Genomic DNA, 21,203 nt, shown 5'->3' with positions numbered 1-21,203 from the left:
AGTAGAAGCTGTTAAACTAAAATTTTTTCGACATTGCTAGGTTAATAACTCCTTACGAAAAATTTCAAGACAGAACAAGTAGTGTATTAGAAATTTAAAAAAGATTTAGAATTTTTTAAAAGACCATCTATAGGAAAATTACTTACACCAGATTATGATCCCATTGAAACCATTCACTTTTTACCTAAACAACAGATCAAAATCAGATACCGTATATATACGTACACTAAAATAGGCAACTGTCAAAAACATAGAGAAAAATATCTAATACGAAAGTTACTAATATCTACATATACGTAAATAAATATTATTTAACAATTAAAAATTTTCTTTTCTGTGCTACTATGCACGGCATTTAAATCACACAGGCATTGCAGACGATCCAAATTACCAAAAGACCAAGCAAAATGGAATAAATCATGTCAAAATCGTTTACTAGCATTGATACACGACGGAGAACCAATATCGTACACTTCCATCTTAATCACCCTTCACCGCCCCATATCAATTACCGCCATTCAGTTCCATCATCGTTCGCGCAGGCGTGTCCCCTCCATAAATTCAGCGCGGTATCGCGAACGACGAGCATCGGTCGGGGCCGGCTCGCCTAATTGCGCAATAAGGAGCGCCGTCGCGCGTAAATTAGGATAATAAAGCGGGATACCTGGTGGACACTCGGTTTGTAATTACACGGGGGAGGGCAATTTCTGAATTAGTCGAGATCCCAACATAATTTCGGCCCACTTCTGAATTACAGACCGGCTCCTCTCCTCTGAACTTTTCTCTTCTCTTCTTTAATGATCTTATCGATGCTCCTGTAAAAGCCATGCTTGATCGATCACGCTCGTGTAGAATAAAAATCACGCGTGGAATAATACCGAATGGAGGGACGATTTTATTTCGATTATAAAAGGTGTCGTTTAATTAAGTGCGTCTTGTGAGCTTTTGGTTTAACCCTTTGCGTTAATCGAATGAGTTAACTCGGCAGAAGGAGATTTTATCACGAGTAAACCGCATTTTTTATTTATTTATAGGAAATTTTGAAAATAATTACACAAAACGCACATAATATGAAGAATATGTAAAACGTCCAAAGTATAACAAATTTTTCACCGAGGTTCAATTTTTTTAACTACATTCTCAAAAATATAAATTTGCATAAAAATCCGCAGTCCAATAATAAGTTAAGTCTAGGTTGGTTCAAATTTATTCGTAATTTTATGTAATTTACCAGGTATCTTGGAATGAAAATTATATAATTTATAATGTAATTATTGAGATATGTGTAATTTTCTGTGCTGGACTGGGTCAAATGCGTAGTAGAGATGCTTGCATGTGAGTGTCGGTGTGTGGAGGTATGTGTTTGCGCGGCGTCCCCAAAAAAACAGATGACTGTTAACTACTCAGTCGGTTAAGAGTCGGGTATGGAAGAAAGTGCTGAGACGCGTGCAAGTATGTATCGATGAATATATTTATAAGGAATCGTCCATGAAATAAATATATTACTATTTTGATATGAATCGTTAGTGTAAATTTAGTGTTCCTATAACATTATTTCAGCTTCAAAGATCCACAATTCTCAACTAATAATTTCTTACGCAATAAATTGTTACGTAATAAATTGTTAGGGTAATTGTGCCCTAAGATGTTTCGACTGTTTCTTTGTCCATCTGCACAGATTACGAAATATAAAATAAAATTGATATTTTTAGAAGATACTTTTCGGGATAAGCGGATACGGTAAAGGATTAACGTTTAATCCGACGATTCTTGTAATTTAAAAGCATCGACTCGTGAAAATAAAGTGAACAGTAGAAGGAAGTTGTGCTGGGTTAATTCGTTTGATCGCTGGAGCCACGATTATGGCACACCCCTTGAATTTACCCTCAGCTTGGTCGGTCGTTTTGAACTGAGGTATAAATTTTATTGTAGAAATCTTCGGGAATTTTATAGCCACGGTCAGCTTTATCGTTTCACTTGACGTATCATTGCCTTTCATCAAGATGACGGCGTGATTGTTATTTTGTAGTAATCGGTGTAGGAATTTTTGGTTTATTTGTGCGATTCGTGACTTCTTTCTCTTGGTGGAATAATGAGATTACTATACATAGTTGTAACGTGCAATTGTGTGCCCTCATTAACGCTGTTTATAACGCAAGCGATAAAGTATTTTCTCAAATTTTTCAAGGTTCGAAGGAAATGTCAAGTTTACAAAGCGAAGAATGTTTCAATGTTTCCACTAAAAATTAGTTTACCAATTGAATAGTAAATTAATTGAAAAGCACAATCTTTCACGATTAAAATAAAAAGAGTAAAGTCTGTATGTTTAATAGCTGCGGAGATAAAAATTCTTTTCTGAAGATAATTCTTTTGGAAATAGATAAAATATTGTTCAGTTTGAAGGTCTGTAGTTTTTAAACTACCAAAGGGTTTGCTACCAAAAGAATGATGACTTAAACCACCATTTTTATATAGATTACGAAGTATGTATTGCGATTTGAATAAAATCCCATGAACATCTGCAGTTTAAACATATTTTTGGGAATTACTCGGATAATAATCGAATAAGATATAATACATCTGGAAAACTCACCAAAAAACTATTTAGAAAATATGTAATATTTTAAAAGTTAGTATGGCGAACTTTGCACACCTACCTTGATATCAATATAATTAGAATATTAACCGGAATGTTGCATGCTTTTAGATTGAAATATATCATAATTATTGATTTAAATTGTAGTGCTATAACTTGGAGATCGCAAGGTAGTAGTTAACGGCAATATATGCAATTGTTACTTTGTTGCTAACGTTAGAGTTGAATTAGAGTTGGATCGAGTTTGGATAATCGTTATGTTTTAAGGGCAAGAAATGCTTTATCGATAATGCTAACAATAAATATTCACTGGCATGAAAACGAGCGTGGTATTATACATTTTGTATAATCCTAAAAGCGAGAATGGAAGAAATTTCAAATAGAAAGAATAACGAAACGCGTGATATAATAAAATAATATAGCTAACAAATTACGCTTATTATCTCATAGATATTTATTCATGCCCTTACTTAAAAAATTGTTAAAGTAGTTCGATCGAAATTAAGGGAAAGATATATTTGACCGAAATCTTTTACATAACATTTCTCTCATTTTTTTACGACGTTTTAATTGATACCTGATGCTTGGAAAATTACAACTCTAGGAGAATATAACATCTTATAAAAACAATTTCCTCAGGCCATTATACGCTTTATATGCATACACTTAAACTTTCAACTCACACACTCGACTGCAATTTACCTTACATTTATCCCCATAGTCTACTGCACTTATCTTTCGGCACTAAAAGGAAAATCTGACAAAAAAATTCCTACAAAGTGTGTCAGCACGAAGAAATCTCCCATTGCATCGGCGCAACGCCACAAAAAATACATCCCCTTCTCGCGTGAAATGCACGTCGAAGATCACGAGCGTTAGTCGCCGCGGACGTCAGCCCCTCGAATTGGGCTTAAAACACGCACTCACGTAGAGACAGGTATGTAATATGTATATATGCAAAAGTCTCCAGCGATAGATCGATTTTTCAATTTATATTCCCAAAGCGATATAAATAAAAGGAAACAGTAGAACGAATGAACAGTTATACAGTTAAATGATATTAGCTAAAATTCTACGAAATACAATGTTTTGAAACTTTCCAGTTTTCTCATTAGGCAGATTTTTCTCTTCTTAAAAAAAAATTAACTATTTTAGTATTTAATTAAAAATACTTAATTACCAATTATTAATTACTTTCACTAGTTAATAGTTTGATGCGAATAATAATTATATATTACTGCTATTCTTCTTAAATAAGTAGATATTTTGTGTTTGATCGGAATAAAAATTGTGCATGTTAGATTGCGACAATGGGAGACCGTGGATTTATTCGATAAGATGTTATTAGCTGGTATAAATGGTGAGCAAGTGATATCGAAAGAAAATTGGTATTCTTATTATTAAACAATTTTTTAGTAGATATTGATGCTTATATGGGAAACATGTTGTTTAACAGAAAAAGTCTGGGATGTTTTCTATATATTGAAAAATTAACAATCAAAATTCTTATCTTAAAGTATTCTCTACCGACGCTCCCTCCTTTCTCTTCCTTACTATACTCTTTTGTTCTATCTACTACATGGTTAACTGAAAACTTCTCTAATTCCAAACTTAGCCTGCACAATTTCACTATCTATCGTATGAGCAGAAACTTCGACACCAGACACTATTCATAGCCTTGAGGAAATCTCTACTAAGCTCACGTACAATCTTTGTCGATTCGTTTTCGGACTTCCTTACATTTTACATCTTTTCAAACTTCCAAGAGTTTCTTGCAGATTATATTGATAATCATTAGACTCCAGATAACTATGCATTTTAATATTAGTAATAAATAGAAAATTTTAAATATCCAAAGTATATGGTATTCGTCGTGATAGACAAATAAGGGTTTGTTTCGTTTTGTAAATATTACAGTGAGTACTTTCAATATTTTATATACTTTTCCGTATTACGTGCACAATTTTCTATAAATTTTTAAATTCCTCATAAATTTATAAGTATCCACAGCCTATCTAACAATAGCTATCTAAATACATATAATCTAAACGCATGCTTAACTGCTTTATAGTTATCTAAATGTAACAAAAAATAACAGCTGTCTCCTAACTATCTAGTAACAACTATAATAACATCTAAAACTAACAAATAAACACACAAAATAAATAATTTATTTATCCAAGTTACACAAACCAATGTTATCAAAACATTTTTTCCAGAAGAATCAAAAAATGTACTTTTTCGGGATTTTAGAAGTAGAAAATCCATCGATACCAACCCGGACCGGGAACGATCGATTAGGGGGGAGAAATAAACAATCCCGGAAGCTGGAAGCTTGCAGGGGATGCAGTGCAAACAATCATCGAGTGCCTGGAACACCGCTTAATCCCGAGTAATCCCCGATTCCGGTCACGCGACCTGGCTCCCGACATAAAATACTATCGTGCGTTGTAATTCACGCGAACGAGATAGTTGTAAGGTTCCGGCATGGCAGATTAGAAAATATAAATCGTGCCTTGAAACCTCCTATTTCGTTCGTTCCAGCTTCGAACGAATATTCCGAAAATTTATCTATGATTTGACTTACCTTCTTTCATTGCCTTTGCAACCAGCAGATCTAATCGTAGAAATTAATCTTGTTTGTAGGGAAGAACCGTGTCTATTAAACGCAACATTACTTATTCATTTCTAAGATTGTTTAAAAAATCATATCCCAAAAAGATTTTCAAATCGTTTCGACAAACATCAAACACGTATTATGATCTTTTTCACATGAAACGAAAATATTGTTTTAACAATTTACTATAATCCAGACCAAAGTAAAATATACTACAGCATGTAGTCTGAAGACAATTCTTGAATAATATGATACCTGACACGATCAAATGTTATGATTCTCGTATGATGTAGTAGTTCGGTTGTACGGTTTTTATTACATTCGTATATAAACTTAATATAAGCTAGTCTCACATAACATAGTTTCGGATAAAACATGACTCACTTGACATTCATTTATTGTTTTACCAACTGATTTATAATAACACTCGAAGAGTTCAAGCAGCTTAACATTATTCTCTCTGAATATCAAATTTGTCCGTTAAATTCAATACAATCTTTAACTTGTCCTTTTTCTATTCTCCTTTTGATTTTCCTACCTTGAAATTTGAAATATATTTAGTTTATTTGCATTTAATTGTCATTTTATTAATATTCCTGAATATAAAATTTATTTATACGACTTTATATTAAAAATGTATTGTTTCCTCTTTGTCCCCTTTATTATTGTTTTTTAAAATTCGACATTCATTTATTACTTCAATGCTTAACTGATTTATAATAGGATTTGTGATAATAGGATTTACATAAGTCTTTCCGCAAAGGAAAACTGCAAGCAGCTTATCGTTATCATCTTTTAATATTACATTTACGTATTAAACTTCATACGATATTTAAAAAATATATCCTTTCTTCATTCTCCTGCTTTAAAATTCGATGTTCGTTTATTTCATCAACGTTTAGCTAATCTGTGATAACACAAACAAAAGTCTTCAAGAGCTTAACATTACTATCTTCGAATATTATACTTATTTGTTAAATTTGTATTCCCTTCGTGGTTCTATTTCTTCAAAATTCCTTATCCATTTGTATTTTCTACGCGTAACTGATTTACAGTAACGAGGAGAACTTATCATCGCTATACCTCAACATCAAATTCATTTATTAAGATTTCATCCCCTTGGTTATACTTCTTTTTTTTCAATTTGACATGTATTCATATTTTTCATTGTAGTTATAAAAGTATAGCGTCAATGTCACTTTAAAGATCAATAGCATAACCGAAGGCTATTCATCCAGTGATATAGTAACAACTATATCGCTATACCTCAACTTCAAATTCGTCTATTAAATTCAATAAAGTTTTATTTCGACAAAACACACTGTTTCTTTATTCTCCACATTTCTATACGATCTCAAATCATCGAATCCCTCTTTGAAACACCTTGCATGACTTGCTTCCCTTTTTACAACCTGCTCTGCGCAGGTATATGTAATATTTTCAGCATGCACGAAACAATTTTTAGGAGAATTTCGCTCGTGTTCGGAAATATAGAAATACAATAGAATTCTGTGTACCACCCGTAAGAACCTCCTAGAAACCGATATCCTACGATATCGAGCGTTTCGAACGATTTTGCGATTCGCGTACGATCCGCACACAGTGGAATTTCAATGAGAGACCGAACGAAATGGAGGAAAAAAGCTCTTTTGTTCGACGGCTGCATCTACGTTCTACGTTTTCCACCAACGTACAATCATTTGATAAGAAAGGATAGCTTCGTTGAGAGTACTGCTTAACAAATTCGGGACCAGGTCTGATTACAAATTACTAATTTAGTAAAGTATCGGGCGATAGAGGATTGACTTTAGATTTCTTGGTCACGGGTACTGACTGTGGATTATTCATTTTCTACTCTCTGCTTTTACTTTATATTCTTATTCATCCATTTTGTTGTGATCTTGTTCTTTTCCGATCAATTTGTTTAATAGCGAAGAAAGAAAATGAAAATTACAAATTCTCGAATTTTTTAAGAATTTTACGATGTACTTTGATTGATTCGCAATTCCAGCGCGTTGTTTCTATCGCATTCCATGACAAATTGATAATAAGAAATAATGAATCAGTATGCCTCAATCATAAAATTTAAATTGTTTATTAAAAACTTTAACAACGATATATTTTTTAAAATAATGTTTAAAATAATGTTCTGAATATATCATACATATCTAGTATCTTTCTATTAATGGTCTTTAGTAATAACTTTAATATAGTTCTGTTTTTAAACACCATTTTCCATCTGCAAAATTTATTAGTGATATGTCTAATCACTGTAGTGCTTGAAATTAGACACAGGAATTGGAAAAAATAGAACAAATCGACGATATAAAGAGATAAACAAAATAGAAGTGGATAGGAAAAGAAAGATAAGATTGTACAGAACAAAAAGGAAAATAAGACGATGGAATTTATCTGTTAACACGAAGAAAACACGATACTGAATTATAGCCCCCAGTTATACCGTTGATCTTTAAAATAGAATTGACAGTATACTTTTACAGCTTCGTACATCATCTGTGGAAACGTATATTATAGATCGTATTATCTCTTTCAATAACAATAAATGAAACTAGAGAAGAAATAAGCTTGACTTATCTAGTTCTCATAAGTGTCTTAGCAGCTTTGCCCTGCACTCAGTGAAATAAAATTGGAATCGTTCGAAATAGAAAGAAATTTTGGATCCCATTTTCCTTCTCTAATACAAGCTGAACATCGACCTTCGTATTTTATTGGATCTCAAATATTTTCTATTTTCTAAATAAGAAACAAGTAATTTAATAAGATACAGGATATTTACATTGTTTCATAGCTTCATGCAAAATTTTAAAGATATTTAAGAGGTGTTCGAAAATAAAAAATTCCTCATTTGTGAGTAATACGAGCTAAAAAGCATAAAAATGTTGCTTGTATTCAACACTCAAACACCAATTTCATCCATTTTTCTATTATAATAATTCACTGAGTTTATAGATGAATATTACAATTACTGGTAAATTCGACTAATGGTATAAGATTTTCTATTATTTTCTTGTAAATATATGATATATGGAATAAGGTTTTAAAAACATTTTTTAGGTTGATTCATTCCGAAAGTAATGCGGTCGTGGATTTCTGTATTCCTACGTGAAAATAAACAATTAAATTTTGGCAGTAGATTAGTAATGAATTTTCTCGTATTTGTCATAATTCATTGTGTTTTTCTATCGTGTTTTCTATACCAATTTTTTGAAGCTGTGATAATAACAACCCTCAGAAAAACTGCGTTCCTTATGGAATGAAAATTCGATTCGAAGCACTATAAGTATAGAATGGCTTTCAAATGTTAATTTTGAGTAATAATTATAAACTAAATATGTTGTTGTACGTACTCATATTTTTCCTACTTTTTCGCATATTTATCCATCAGTATAGTACAATCCCTAAGAGGTCCAAACAACTCTCTACTTCCACCCTTCATGTAAACTCACATATTCCCATTTTCAGCATTTAATTTTCTAGGTTACATTTTTGGAAAAAGTTCCTGTGCCTCATGCGTACAGCAATATCCACATCATCCGGAATTTCCATTCCCTAACTCGCGAGGAAAAAGCTCGAGAGTAGAAGTTGGTTAAAAAGTAGTCGCATCTCATGGCAGATGTCAAAGGTAGGAAAGAGCCGCAAAAACCCTAATTATCGTCCGCATCTAATGTTATCGTGCGTTCAACCCTTTACATTTCGCCATGCTGTTTCGTTCTCTGCTCTTCGTTCCCAGCGTGCAACGCGAGCTTTCTCAAGAATTAAAACATTCGAGGTCGACGACTTCACATATGTTGATAATATTCAACCTAAAAGAAAAAAGAAAAATAGGAACGACCCAACAAGAATCGAATACAACAAATTGAAGTATGCGTAAGCAAACCCTTCTCTCAAGCAAAAACAAGTTAAGAAACTCGTACAATTGCATTCTACATACCTCAAAATATTATTACAATCGATACCTCGCAATAACCTCACGTATCTACAATTACACTGTTCACAGAAAAAACTGAATAAGAAATTTTTGTAATTCCATCCTACAAACCGCATACTCCTACAATAATCTGAAATGTCAACAAGCGAACAAGTGAGGACAAGTCAAGAAGCATCCACAGTTTCATTCTACGCATTCATTTCCCTTCACAATTTTACAACAATCGACTACAATCCTAAACACGCTGCAATCACTCTCTTCACTCTCAAAGAACAAGACAAGAGGCTTCTATAATTCAACAAACTTCACAATGCAACAAGAATCGAATATGACAAGCTCAAATATCCCACAAGCACATTTCTCTCCTCTGTACTTCTCCCTTATAATCCACCTCAAGGTCCGATCTGGTGTCTCGAGAACGCAAATTATTACACGGTTAGCTTTTACCGTGCTCGCTCGCCAACAATAAGCCAAGAAAACTAATAATATTCCATTTAACAAAACTGGCACTGCAACAAGAATCGAATACAACAGTCTCAAATATCTACAATCGCAATTCTGTCCTGTATAGTTCCACCCCGAGGTCTAGAGTCTTGGTGGCGCAAATTATTACGCGTGCTCACTAACGTTCGATACAAGCCACGTTCGCAGAGTGTACTGTACAGAGAGTTTCACAGTGGTAGTCGCCGATTGTAACTCGTCGAATGGGGAAAGTTCCGACGCGAAAGTTTCGTCGGACGGCCTTTTGTCGCCGCGTTCTTAAACCTTCTCTCGGTTGCCGCCTTGTCGTCGCGCCGGCAAAATCGTAGCTTTATTAAATCGGACACACGGTTTCAGGAGCTATAAGTAGGCTGGTACGTGGTTGCGTCGAGCGAAGCGTGCCGTCGACTCAACAAGACTAATTACCACAGATGTATGTGCCCTTGCCGGATACTTGCACCTTTGCAGCCACATTCTAGCGGTCCCTCTCGAGCTACAGGCTGCTTCACCGTACCGGTGTCTTCAGTCAGCGAATTTATGAGTTTCTCTTCTACCTCTCCCTTCTTTCGTTTATTTTCCTCTCGTGCTTTCCTCGGGTACATATGTACTCCGCACGTTCGCATTGAGATACGTTAGAGTGGCTTTTTTTCTCTTTGTCAGCGGAAAAATATCTTGAGAGACGCGTTTGTCTGAGGACATTCGCACGACAAATAGAAGTCATGCTATTACGTTTGCAGGGGTTTGTAAGGAGAAAAAACTAGGTGGCTAAATGAGAGACTGGCGGTTTGAGGATGGTGGGAGTTTCGTGTCGCTGGCTGGGTTTCTTTGTTTATACCGGATATGAATGTGCTTAAGGGGTTGTTTGTAGCACATTTTGGGTTACTGGTTGTGTCGCACTTGTGGAAAAGTTTGCAGGATTTTGGCGATATATTTTACCCTGGGAATACATTGTATATAGATGGGAAATTTAAATGTGCACAGAATATACATAGTATGCAAAAATATATGAAATATTCAAAGTGAAGCATTCGGGATAATGTCTAGAGGCTGAAACGAATCTGTGTTTAGGTTGCATTCTTCACGAAGAGATATGAATTTTTATTTATATTTTGATGAACAAGTCACAATAGTTGCAATACAATATTATATGGATATATACATGTTAATAATAAAAAATTTAATAAAACATTAATAACATTTTATTAAAACACCTTTAAATAAATTATCTTAGCGACAGATGATTTCTCTATAACAATTACTAATTTGGAACTTCGAAATTGATATAAGGAAGTGCGACCACAACTACAATTTTTTTCTCCCATAAGCAAACAACATTCTAGTTGTACAGATTTAAATAATAAAATGAAGTGGATAGATAAAGTTAATGAAACATCTGAAGAAAAGAAACATTACTTTATTAAATATCATAGATACGAAAACGATTTAAATATTATCTCGAAATATTATACATTACTAACAAATTGGTAGTATAACTAATCCGGAGAGGTAGATGATCGCGATCAGCATCGAGACGAGGTCACAGAGAACGGTTACCCAGAAGGTTCCATTAAAGTTTCAGGCCTGTGGAAAATGATCGTCGCCGGTCCGGTGCCGCATAAATTACGTGTTCGATTTTCGTAGCAGCCGGCGAAATTCACGAGCCGAAAGACGTCGATAAATTTTCGAAGGTTAGGCCGGATGGTTCCGGGAGCTGGCTGGATAATTTGTAATCTCTCAATTCTCGTCCCATGGTTGAATTTAAGAACTTCATAACCAACGGTGATTTAAATTTATTTACATAAATAAACGAGCAAAACGTGTTGCTTATATTAAACAGGAGATCATTATCTAACGTGTACATTGAATTTTCGTTCCATTTATTATTTACACTCAATTTTTAACTCATTCAATTTATATAGGAAATTGAATAATACAAGTATAATAATAACGTGAATATCAAAATTGATTAAATTAGTGACCGAAAAACGCAACGAATATAGAGAAGAAAAAGATTAGTTTTATTCTCTCAAATTGACGAGATTATTATGGTAATATCAAATATATGGACTCCTTATAACACGATTTCAAATTAAATTTAAATTAAATCAATTAAATTAATCGAATCAATTAAATTAATTAAGTCAATTATGATTTCAAATCTCCAACACTTCGATAATTTTCCAATTTCTCAGGTTTATCCCATCTTTCCATAAATGTCTTAATACCTACAAACGAGGTTCTTAAGAAATAATATAAGACAAATCTCATAAATATTCGCAATTTAGAAAAGCTCAGAATGCAATCAATGAAATTTCGCTTCTTTTCAAGAACATCTTCAGTCATTTCATTTATTCAATTCAGATAGTTCAAATATTTCGCGAAACTATTAATTCTAACAAAGTAATAACTGGCGTTAGACTAATTCTCGGAACGAGAACCGAAGACGCAGAAGAAAAAGAGGGGTGCAGCATAATGGCAATCGACGTCACGATTAATCGCCGTTATAAATTTGTCAGAGGGTGCTTATTAATTTCTCCGAAAAATGTTGTCGAGCGTCGATTTAATGCGATTCCCGGATGACGATGGGTGATCCGAGGATTGATGGGACACCGTTAGAAACGCGGATCGGTTTAATATTTCAAGAGGCGAACGGGCTTGACGACATCGACAAATTCCGTATTATTTTAATTTCGAACGCGCGCTCCGCACTCTGTGCTAAATTGGAACACCAATCAATGATTGACCTCTTCTCGTCCTTCTACCAGATACCTCGCGAGCTCATTTTCCGTTTCCATTGTTACAGACAAGATATCGTACTATCTTCTTTCGTTTGTCACTGTTGTTAATTTCAACTATTTGCTTTTCTTTATAGTGTGCCCCCCGTCGTCTCTCTCCGTCTCTCTCTCTCTTTCTCTCTCTCTCTCTCTCTCTCTCTTGCTCTCTCTCCCTAAGTGATAAAATGAATGAAATACATTTTTCATTTCTGCTAGAAATCTCCAATTCTGACGCTTGTAATGAATAGGGAAATAAGAAATTTATAGAAAAAGACACTATAATTTTGCAAAATGAAATTGTATTTGACAAAAGCAATGATTAGTACATAATATGTACTCCAGAATAAACGACTGCTGCAGAATGGTGAAAATCATAAAATTTTGTTTCGTACAGAAATTACTAACACTCGCGGTTTCCTAATTTTATACCTTTAAATTCATCTACGTATATTTAAATTATCTTCTTTCCTTTTTTTTATTAATTGTTTATCGTCACATCCTCTGGTAAGGTATTACTGAGTACAATTACATGTATTCTATATGTCGGGTTTACATTGGAATTAGGATTAGGGGCGTAAAACGAATCGTCGTTTGGTTTACGCATTGTCGATAAGCAATAGAGAAGACATTGACTAGTGCAGATACGATTATTATAGAATTGAACAAGTAACCGTGGTAATTAGACACTCGAGAAACTAATGATAATGATCCTAGGTTCAATAACGAATCCGCGGTCGACGGGGTGATGAATGAACGTGCCCACAAAATCTAAGTCGGACTCTGTGTTAAACGGGGAATATCCACCGAGCGTACAGACGCTAAGTAAGTCGCTAATACGATCTCGCGAGAGAATGACTTTTCGTCGCGATGATGCTGCAGAGGAAAACTATGATGGGGTGTGTCTAAGGACACGAGATCATCGGATTCGTCGAGGATAGTCTTCGTTCAAAAAGTAAGGGAAATTAACGTTGCTGCTAATTGGTCAATCTCCATATCGGTGGTTAGAAAAGATGCTAGCCGCCCTCCAGGGAAAGTTGCTAGTGGGAGACGCCGTTCGTTGAAAGAAATAGATCTCCCCTATCTTCCCGTAGTTGGGACAAAGACTGTTTATCTGTTTGAAGGACTTTAGGTAACTAGATCTTAGTGTTTATAACGGCCCTCGGGCTAGCTGATCACGTACTGTGGAGACACATCGACATCTGGCAATCATCTTACTCGAAGAATAGGGACTGCGTGTGGCGAGCCACGGGACAGAGACCGTTGGAATGTTTACTGTCGCGTGTCGCCAGAGATATTTCTTTTAAGGAGAGCTATAGAATTACTTCATACCTTTGTTAGGCAAAGCGTTCATCCCGTGACCGCGGCTACGTTCGGCGACTGGCTATCGCCTCGAGCCCAAGCTCATTATCACAAATCTTGAACAAATACAATCGGATCGAAAGACGACAATTGTTTAATTACGCCTATGATAGAATCTAGATTACGGTGTTAAGGGATTTTCCCGGGGTTCCAAGGGGAAGGCTCCGATGTCCTTTCATTCCCGACATATAAATATATAGATATCCAAATTTAGTAAGTATTTACATGCTTAATTTGGCACAATTACCTTAGCGACTGCTATAATGAGTAAATGATTAGTTAGCGAACTTGTACAGTTTTGCATACTTGTATAGGCGGTGCGAAATCCTATTCCTTTTAAGAAACTAAGAGTCCTTTTTACTTTGTGTTCTATTGCTAGAACTGGTTGTATATCGTTGAATGTTTTTATGTTGCGTCTTGTATCTTCCAATGTGGCGCAGTAGCAAAAAAAAATGTTCGATGATGCTTCTTTCTTTGCAGTTCCATAATTTTTACTTTTTATTATTTAAAAAAGAAACAGAAATTCCATCATAAATTAATAACTATATATACTATATAATTACACGATGTTGTAATTGAAATTTTTAGGATTGTTGTTCGTGTAATTCTATCTTTGGCGTACCGATATTTATCGTACACCGTTGTTTGATACATTTATTAAAATACGTATATTCTATAAATCGATTTCGATTCGAACTTAGTTGAATTTTTACGAGTATTTTTATGACTTTTGTTAATAAAATATATAAGAAATACGTTTATTTACTTCCTAATCGTAATTAAATTTTGTTTAATCAAGTAGCAACGTTTTGTAAGTATAAGTTCATGAGAGTGTATTAATTGACAATGTCGATTCGTACGTGAATTATCATATTCATATCATATCATATCATACGTGAATTATTGTTTCTTTCGTAATTAAATAACGTGAAAATCGAGGAATACAGGATCACCTGATATTTAATAATATAAACGACGCTTTTGGATACGTTTGCGCTAATTAATTTTACTTCATGCTAGTAAAGACACTTCAGGAAATCCGGAATTTTTTAGAAGGACGACCGAGAAGAAATTTAAAATTATTTAAGCAGGTACTTATTACTAATATTATCTCTTGAAAATTGGCTGTTTTCAATAAACATAAATTAAAAGAAAAAGAAGAAAGATGAGAGAAATTACGAGAGAAAAAAAATAAATTTCATGGAAAATATTTCTCATAGTTTTATCCCATAGTTATATCTCATATATATCATTTTATCTCATATATATATATATATATATATATATATATATATATATATATATATATATGTCGGGTTTACATTGCAATTAGGATTAGGGGCGTGAAACGAATCGTCGTTTGGTTTACGCATTGTCGATAAGCAATAGAGAAGACATTGACTAGTGCAGATACGATTATTATAGGATTGGACAAGGAACCGTGGTAATTAGATACTCGAGAAACTAATGACAATGATCCTAGGCTCAATAACGAATCCGCGGTCGACGGGATGGTGGATGAACATGCTCACAAAATCTAAGTCGGACTCTTTGTTAAAACGTGGAATATCCACCGAGCGTACAGACGTTACGTAACTCGCTAATACGACCTCACCAGAGAATGACTTTCCTTCGCGATTATGCTGCAGAGGAAAACTATGATGGGGTGTGTCTAAGGACACGAGATTCTTGGATTCGTCGAGGATAGCCTTCGTTTAGAAGGTGAGGGAAATTGGCGTTGCTGCTAATTGGTCAATCTCCATATCGGTGGTTAGAAAAGGATGCTAGCCGCCCTCGAGGGAAAGTTGCTAGTGGGAGACGCCGTTCGTTGAAAGAAATAGATCTCCCCTATCTTCCCGTAGTTGGGACAAAGACTGTTTATCTGTTCGAAGGACTTTAGGTAACTAGATATTAGTGTTTATAACGGCCCTCGGGCTAGCTGGTCACGTACTGTGGAGAGACATCGACATCTGGCAATCATCTTTCTCGAAGAATAGGAACTGCGTGTGGCCACGGGACAGAGACCGTTGGAATGTTTACTGTCATGTGTCGCCAGAGATATTTCTTTTAAGGAGAGCTATAGAATTACTTCATACCTTTGTTAGGCAAAACGTTCATCCCTTGACCGCGGCTACGTTCGGCGACTGGCTATCGCCTCGAGCCCAAGCTCATTATCACAAATCTTGAACAAATACAATCGGATCGAAAGACGACAATTGTTTAATTACGCCTATGATAGAATCTAGACTACGGTGTTAAGGGATTTTCCCGGGGTTCCAAAGGGAGGACTCCGATGTCCTTTCATCTCCGACACGGCCATCCTGACTATCACACGTCCTCGTGTGTAACTAAAATATTGCAAAAAATTTTTTTTTTTTTTTTTTTTTTCTTTTTTTTTTTTTTTTTTTTTTTTTTTTACATTAGACTCGACGTAACTGATATTATTTACCATTCAATTAAATGTTCCAAATAAGTCGAGGGTCCATTTCGATAACGAGATTCTGTTCAGCGGTTTGACAAGCAGGGAAATGAAAAAGAACTAAAATTAGTGGCGTTATAATTTGTATCCAAAGTGCTAGTTGCATTCCGTGAGTTATCAGTCAGACCATAACGACACGACAGATCATTTTCGATTTCGTACACGGGTGAATCTCAGATTGTTGGATCGTGTTACTACGTTGGGCGTATTACGAAGGCGCAGAGTGTCCCACTGGACGTATTACGAAGGCGCAGAGTGTCCCACTGGACGTATTACGAAGGCGCAGAATGTCCCACTGGACGTATTACAAAGGCGCAGAATGTCCCACTGGACGTATTACAAAGGCGCAGAATGTCCCACTGGACGTATTACAAAGGCGCAGAATGTCCCACTGGACGTATTACAAAGGCGCAGAATGTCCCACTGGACATATTACGAAGGCGCAGAGCACCACACTGGATGCACAGCCGCAACGTGGTATTAATGATCCTCTGAGGTCCGTGAACTTGCATCGTTATTATCACCGTCGTTGTCATCATCGTAGACGTCTAACTCAGCAGGAACGCTGCTGTCTGGCGTTTTTCTCAGTCTGTCATGTCTGTCCTTACATGATCTTTTACCGTCTAAAGTTTCTAAGGTGTACCTATCTCCTTCCAAAATCTCTGCTATCCTGAATGGACCCCTGAATTTCGGATCTAGCTTCGTTTGGTTTCTTTCCTCGTTTTTGCGTAATACAAAATCACCAAGGTTAAACCTAACTACTTGAGCTTTGTTTTTGTCGAACCTATCCTTATCGTATTTGGCACTTGCTTCTATATTCTTTATCGCCTGTTGTCTTACATGGGAGATGTCTAATTCTCTTTCTTCGATGTTGTCGGGTACGGACAAGCCGTAGGGTCTCGCTGTTTTACCGATTAGTAGTTCCAATGGGCTCGACTTAGTCACGCGGTTGGGGGTAGAATTTAAAGCTAGTTGTGTTTCCCCGATCGCGTCTTGCCAGGACCGCCCGGTCGTTTCTATTGTTGTGAACGTATTTTTTTCTAGCGTACCCATAATACGCTTTACCTGTCCGTTGGCTCTGCTAGCACCGGTTGCCATTAAGTGGAGTTTAATATGTTTATCTCTACAAAGTCTTGAAATTCTTTGCCTGTAAAACATCTTCCTCGGTCTGCTATTATCCAGCGAGGACTCCCGAATAAAAATATAGCATACTTAAGTGTTTTAACGATACTAAGGGAATCTATTTTACGAGTATGATGCAGATATACGAATTTAGTAAAACGTCGACCAAAACAATGACATATTCTTTCGAATCACTTTCACCGCTTAGTTTGCCCGCTATGTCCACGTGAACTGTATGCCAGGGTATGCTGGTCTTAGGTATAGGACGTAATTCAGCTTGTATTTTACCTGAACTTGCCTTCGAAACTTGACAAGCATGACGGTTCTCTACGAATTTACGAACATATTTTCGTCATTCCTTCGAACCAGTAATACTCGCACAGTTTCTCAAGCGTTTTATCCCAACCTAAGTGCATAATGGACTGGTGCACATGGTTAATAACGGACCACCTAAAACCTCTTGGGACAATGGGCAAGCGGAGAGGTCTGCCTTTTCTCTGTATCTTACGATGAAGGAATTACCGGACCGTAATTCATACATATTCGCTATATTTTCCGTGAGCTCCTCGTTTTGCAATTTATTGACGATCTCAGAAATTTGGGAGTCGTAACGTTGTCCCGCTAATAGCCAATCTTCGGAGATTTCGGTCGGATTGATTTCCTTCTCTACGACTTTGTTGATCGTACGGTGATCTAAGTCTACGGGGTTCCGCGAGAAGAAATCTACGTGAGCCTCTCGTTTACCTTCTTGATACATAATGTCAAAAGTAAAAGTTTGTAAGCAAGCCCACCACCTGTAAACACTGTCATTTAATTTCACACCATTTCTAGAGATGACTTTAAGGAATTACAATCAGTAACGACAAGAAATTCTCGATCATGTAAATAGTGGCGAAAATGTTTAACAGCGTATAACGACTGCTAACGTCTCTAGTCCATATGAATGATACCTAGATTCCGCAAGGTTAGTTCCTTTTCTGTAATATTTCACTACCCTGTTTTTAGCTTCAACCTTATGCGTTAAAGTAACCCCATATACATCCAAACTAACGTCAGTATGTAATCCTATCGGATAATCAGGGTCAAATATCGTTAACGCCAAAGCATCAGTCCGGATGGAAGTTGCCTTTTGCCTCCTCTTTTCGTGTTTATCTGTCCAAGTTATGTTTTTGTTACCGAAAGTAAGTGTGCATAGAGGTTTCATTACCTGTGAAGATTTAGAGACGAATTTTCGGAAGTAAGAAACTAAACCTATGAACTGTCTATGCTGTGTGACGGTCGTTGGTTCAGGTAAAGAACTCAAGGTTTGCATTCCACCCGGATTGGGGCGGACTTCTCCGTTATGAATTACATGTTCCAAATAGAGTACCGATATGTTTAGGAAAGAGCATTTAGAAGAATTAGATGAAAATCTGGCATTTACGAGGGTATTTAATACGGTGTATGGTCTTTTAGAACTCGATCTATGGAGTAGGCAACAATTAGAACATCATCCAAATAAACAACAATGTACGAATGGCACGTTGGGTGCCATACGTGTTTCCAAAGGAATCTCAAGCACGATCTCATTTCGTTCGCTCGCAACATGAAAACCAACAGCTGTTGTCGAATACAATGAAGAAAAGTGTAGTATAAATTATTTCGACCAAATGGTTTCTTATGCCTTCTTAGAAAAGGGATCAAATGGTACCGAAAACTTGGTACGACTACTTCTGGGTACTTCTGTGGTAAACGCTTTGATGGTTTTAAAATTGCAGCAAGGAAGAAATTAGAATATTTAGAAAAGTATTAGTTGCAAAATTATTAGGGTTGTCTAAAAATGCAAAAATCCTTGTTTCAACGGAGTCAGCGCAATATCGCCGTTCGGAAAAACGATTATGAAAATAAAAGGACGTCGTGTGGACAGAACAAAGGCACAAAAGAATTTGAAGAAAACAACAACTTATTGTCCAAATCGTCCATTGCTGTATATTTTCTAGAATTAGGATGAATAGGGATTTGGCGAAATCCGCTGGCCATGTCAGACTAGTAAAATATCTCGCATTTGCAATCTCGTGACTTGATCTGCAATAAGGGGTAAAGGATACCGATCCGCGACCGTATTTTTATTTAGTTCTTGAAAATCTACTAATCATCTATCTGAACCATCGTTCGTCTTCACGTGTAACATAGGCCTCGCGAACGGTGAATTACTAGGCCTTATGATATTTGGCTCCAATTAATTCGCTTATTCTCTCACGTACTATTCTGCGCTCTTCCTCGCGGAATCTATAAGGACTTTTTTTTTTTTTTTTTTTTTTTGTACGGTGATGTTAGGATCAATTAATTGTATTTCTAACTGGCCTGTATTTACGCGAGTACGTAGGAAACCCGTAACGAATGAATCTTTGAATTTTCGAAAAGAAAGATTAATCGAATTTTATCGCTACCATGTACCTCATTGTCAACTTCATTAACATCGATCTCGTTTTCAGCGGTTTTATTACAGGCATTAATTATTTTTGTTTTACACATAGCGAGACTAGTTTGTGTAATATTGCGTCAAAACCTTGGCTTGAAATTTAACGAGCAATCGCGATATCATATTTTTAAATAACTATAAGCGAGGACATGAAAAATCTATCTCTAACCACTAACACCTGCAACGGACAAGATTTGAGATGTGCGTTTAGTACAAATATTTCTTATTCCTCGCATTACTACTGTATCAATCGTTCTTTTGCCAGAAAATCTCAAGACTACGGATTCTTTAATTAGTGAGCATTCGGCTCCAAAATCGGGGTAAAATGGAAACGACTCACCCGGATGACTTGATCCACCAGTTGGTGCTTCCACTACGTAGAAGTCGATTCGACGTTCGTTATTGAAATTATATTCAGGGCACTGCATTGTAAGGATTTTCCTCCATAATCAAATTAACAGCTGCGCATCATGCAGCGGAGTCGAAGCCCGCGGTTTCAGGGTTAAAACGCGGCGGCGAAAAATTGTTAGGTTCCACACTCGATTTTTGCACTAGCAACAGAATTAACTCGCGCACGATGGTCGTAAGCTCTTGCACTGTTATAACCGGCACTGATCCCACTTCTGATGTCGGGTTTACATTGCAATTAGGATTAGGGGCGTGAAACGAATCGTCGTTTGGTTTACGCATTGTCGATAAGCAATAGAGAAGACATTGACTAGTGCAGATACGATTATTATAGGATTGGACAAGGAACCGTGGTAATTAGATACTCGAGAAACTAATGACAATGATCCTAGGCTCAATAACGAATCCGCGGTCGACGGGATGGTGGATGAACATGCTCACAAAATCTAAGTCGGACTCTTTGTTAAAACGTGGAATATCCACCGAGCGTACAGACGTTACGTAACTCGCTAATACGACCTCACCAGAGAATGACTTTCCTTCGCGATTATGCTGCAGAGGAAAACTATGATGGGGTGTGTCTAAGGACACGAGATTCTTGGATTCGTCGAGGATAGCCTTCGTTTAGAAGGTGAGGGAAATTGGCGTTGCTGCTAATTGGTCAATCTCCATATCGGTGGTTAGAAAAGGATGCTAGCCGCCCTCGAGGGAAAGTTGCTAGTGGGAGACGCCGTTCGTTGAAAGAAATAGATCTCCCCTATCTTCCCGTAGTTGGGACAAAGACTGTTTATCTGTTCGAAGGACTTTAGGTAACTAGATATTAGTGTTTATAACGGCCCTCGGGCTAGCTGGTCACGTACTGTGGAGAGACATCGACATCTGGCAATCATCTTTCTCGAAGAATAGGAACTGCGTGTGGCCACGGGACAGAGACCGTTGGAATGTTTACTGTCATGTG

The 21,203-nt window shown here is 36.3% G+C and overlaps 2 long non-coding RNA genes across 2 annotated transcripts in view; one reads left to right on the top strand and one right to left on the bottom strand.

Annotated features, from left to right (window-relative positions):
- The window catches only part of LOC138185909 (uncharacterized), a 346,632-nt gene extending 330,871 nt beyond the window's left edge, over positions 1 to 15,761 (bottom strand). The window contains exon 1 of the long non-coding RNA XR_011174743.1: positions 15,671 to 15,761. This is a non-coding gene — a long non-coding RNA (uncharacterized LOC138185909). The remainder of the gene's footprint in view (positions 1 to 15,670) is intronic.
- The window catches only part of LOC138185911 (uncharacterized), a 354,662-nt gene that overhangs the window by 230,678 nt on the left and 102,781 nt on the right, over positions 1 to 21,203 (top strand). The gene's annotated exons all lie outside the window — the stretch shown is intronic.

Source organism: Bombus flavifrons, chromosome 13, assembly GCF_040668555.2.
Source record: "Bombus flavifrons isolate JBK064 chromosome 13, iyBomFlav1_principal, whole genome shotgun sequence".
Taxonomy (NCBI): domain Eukaryota; kingdom Metazoa; phylum Arthropoda; class Insecta; order Hymenoptera; family Apidae; genus Bombus; species Bombus flavifrons.
The sequence above is the reverse complement of the archived record's forward strand: the minus strand, read 5'-3'. Positions and strand labels throughout refer to the sequence as shown.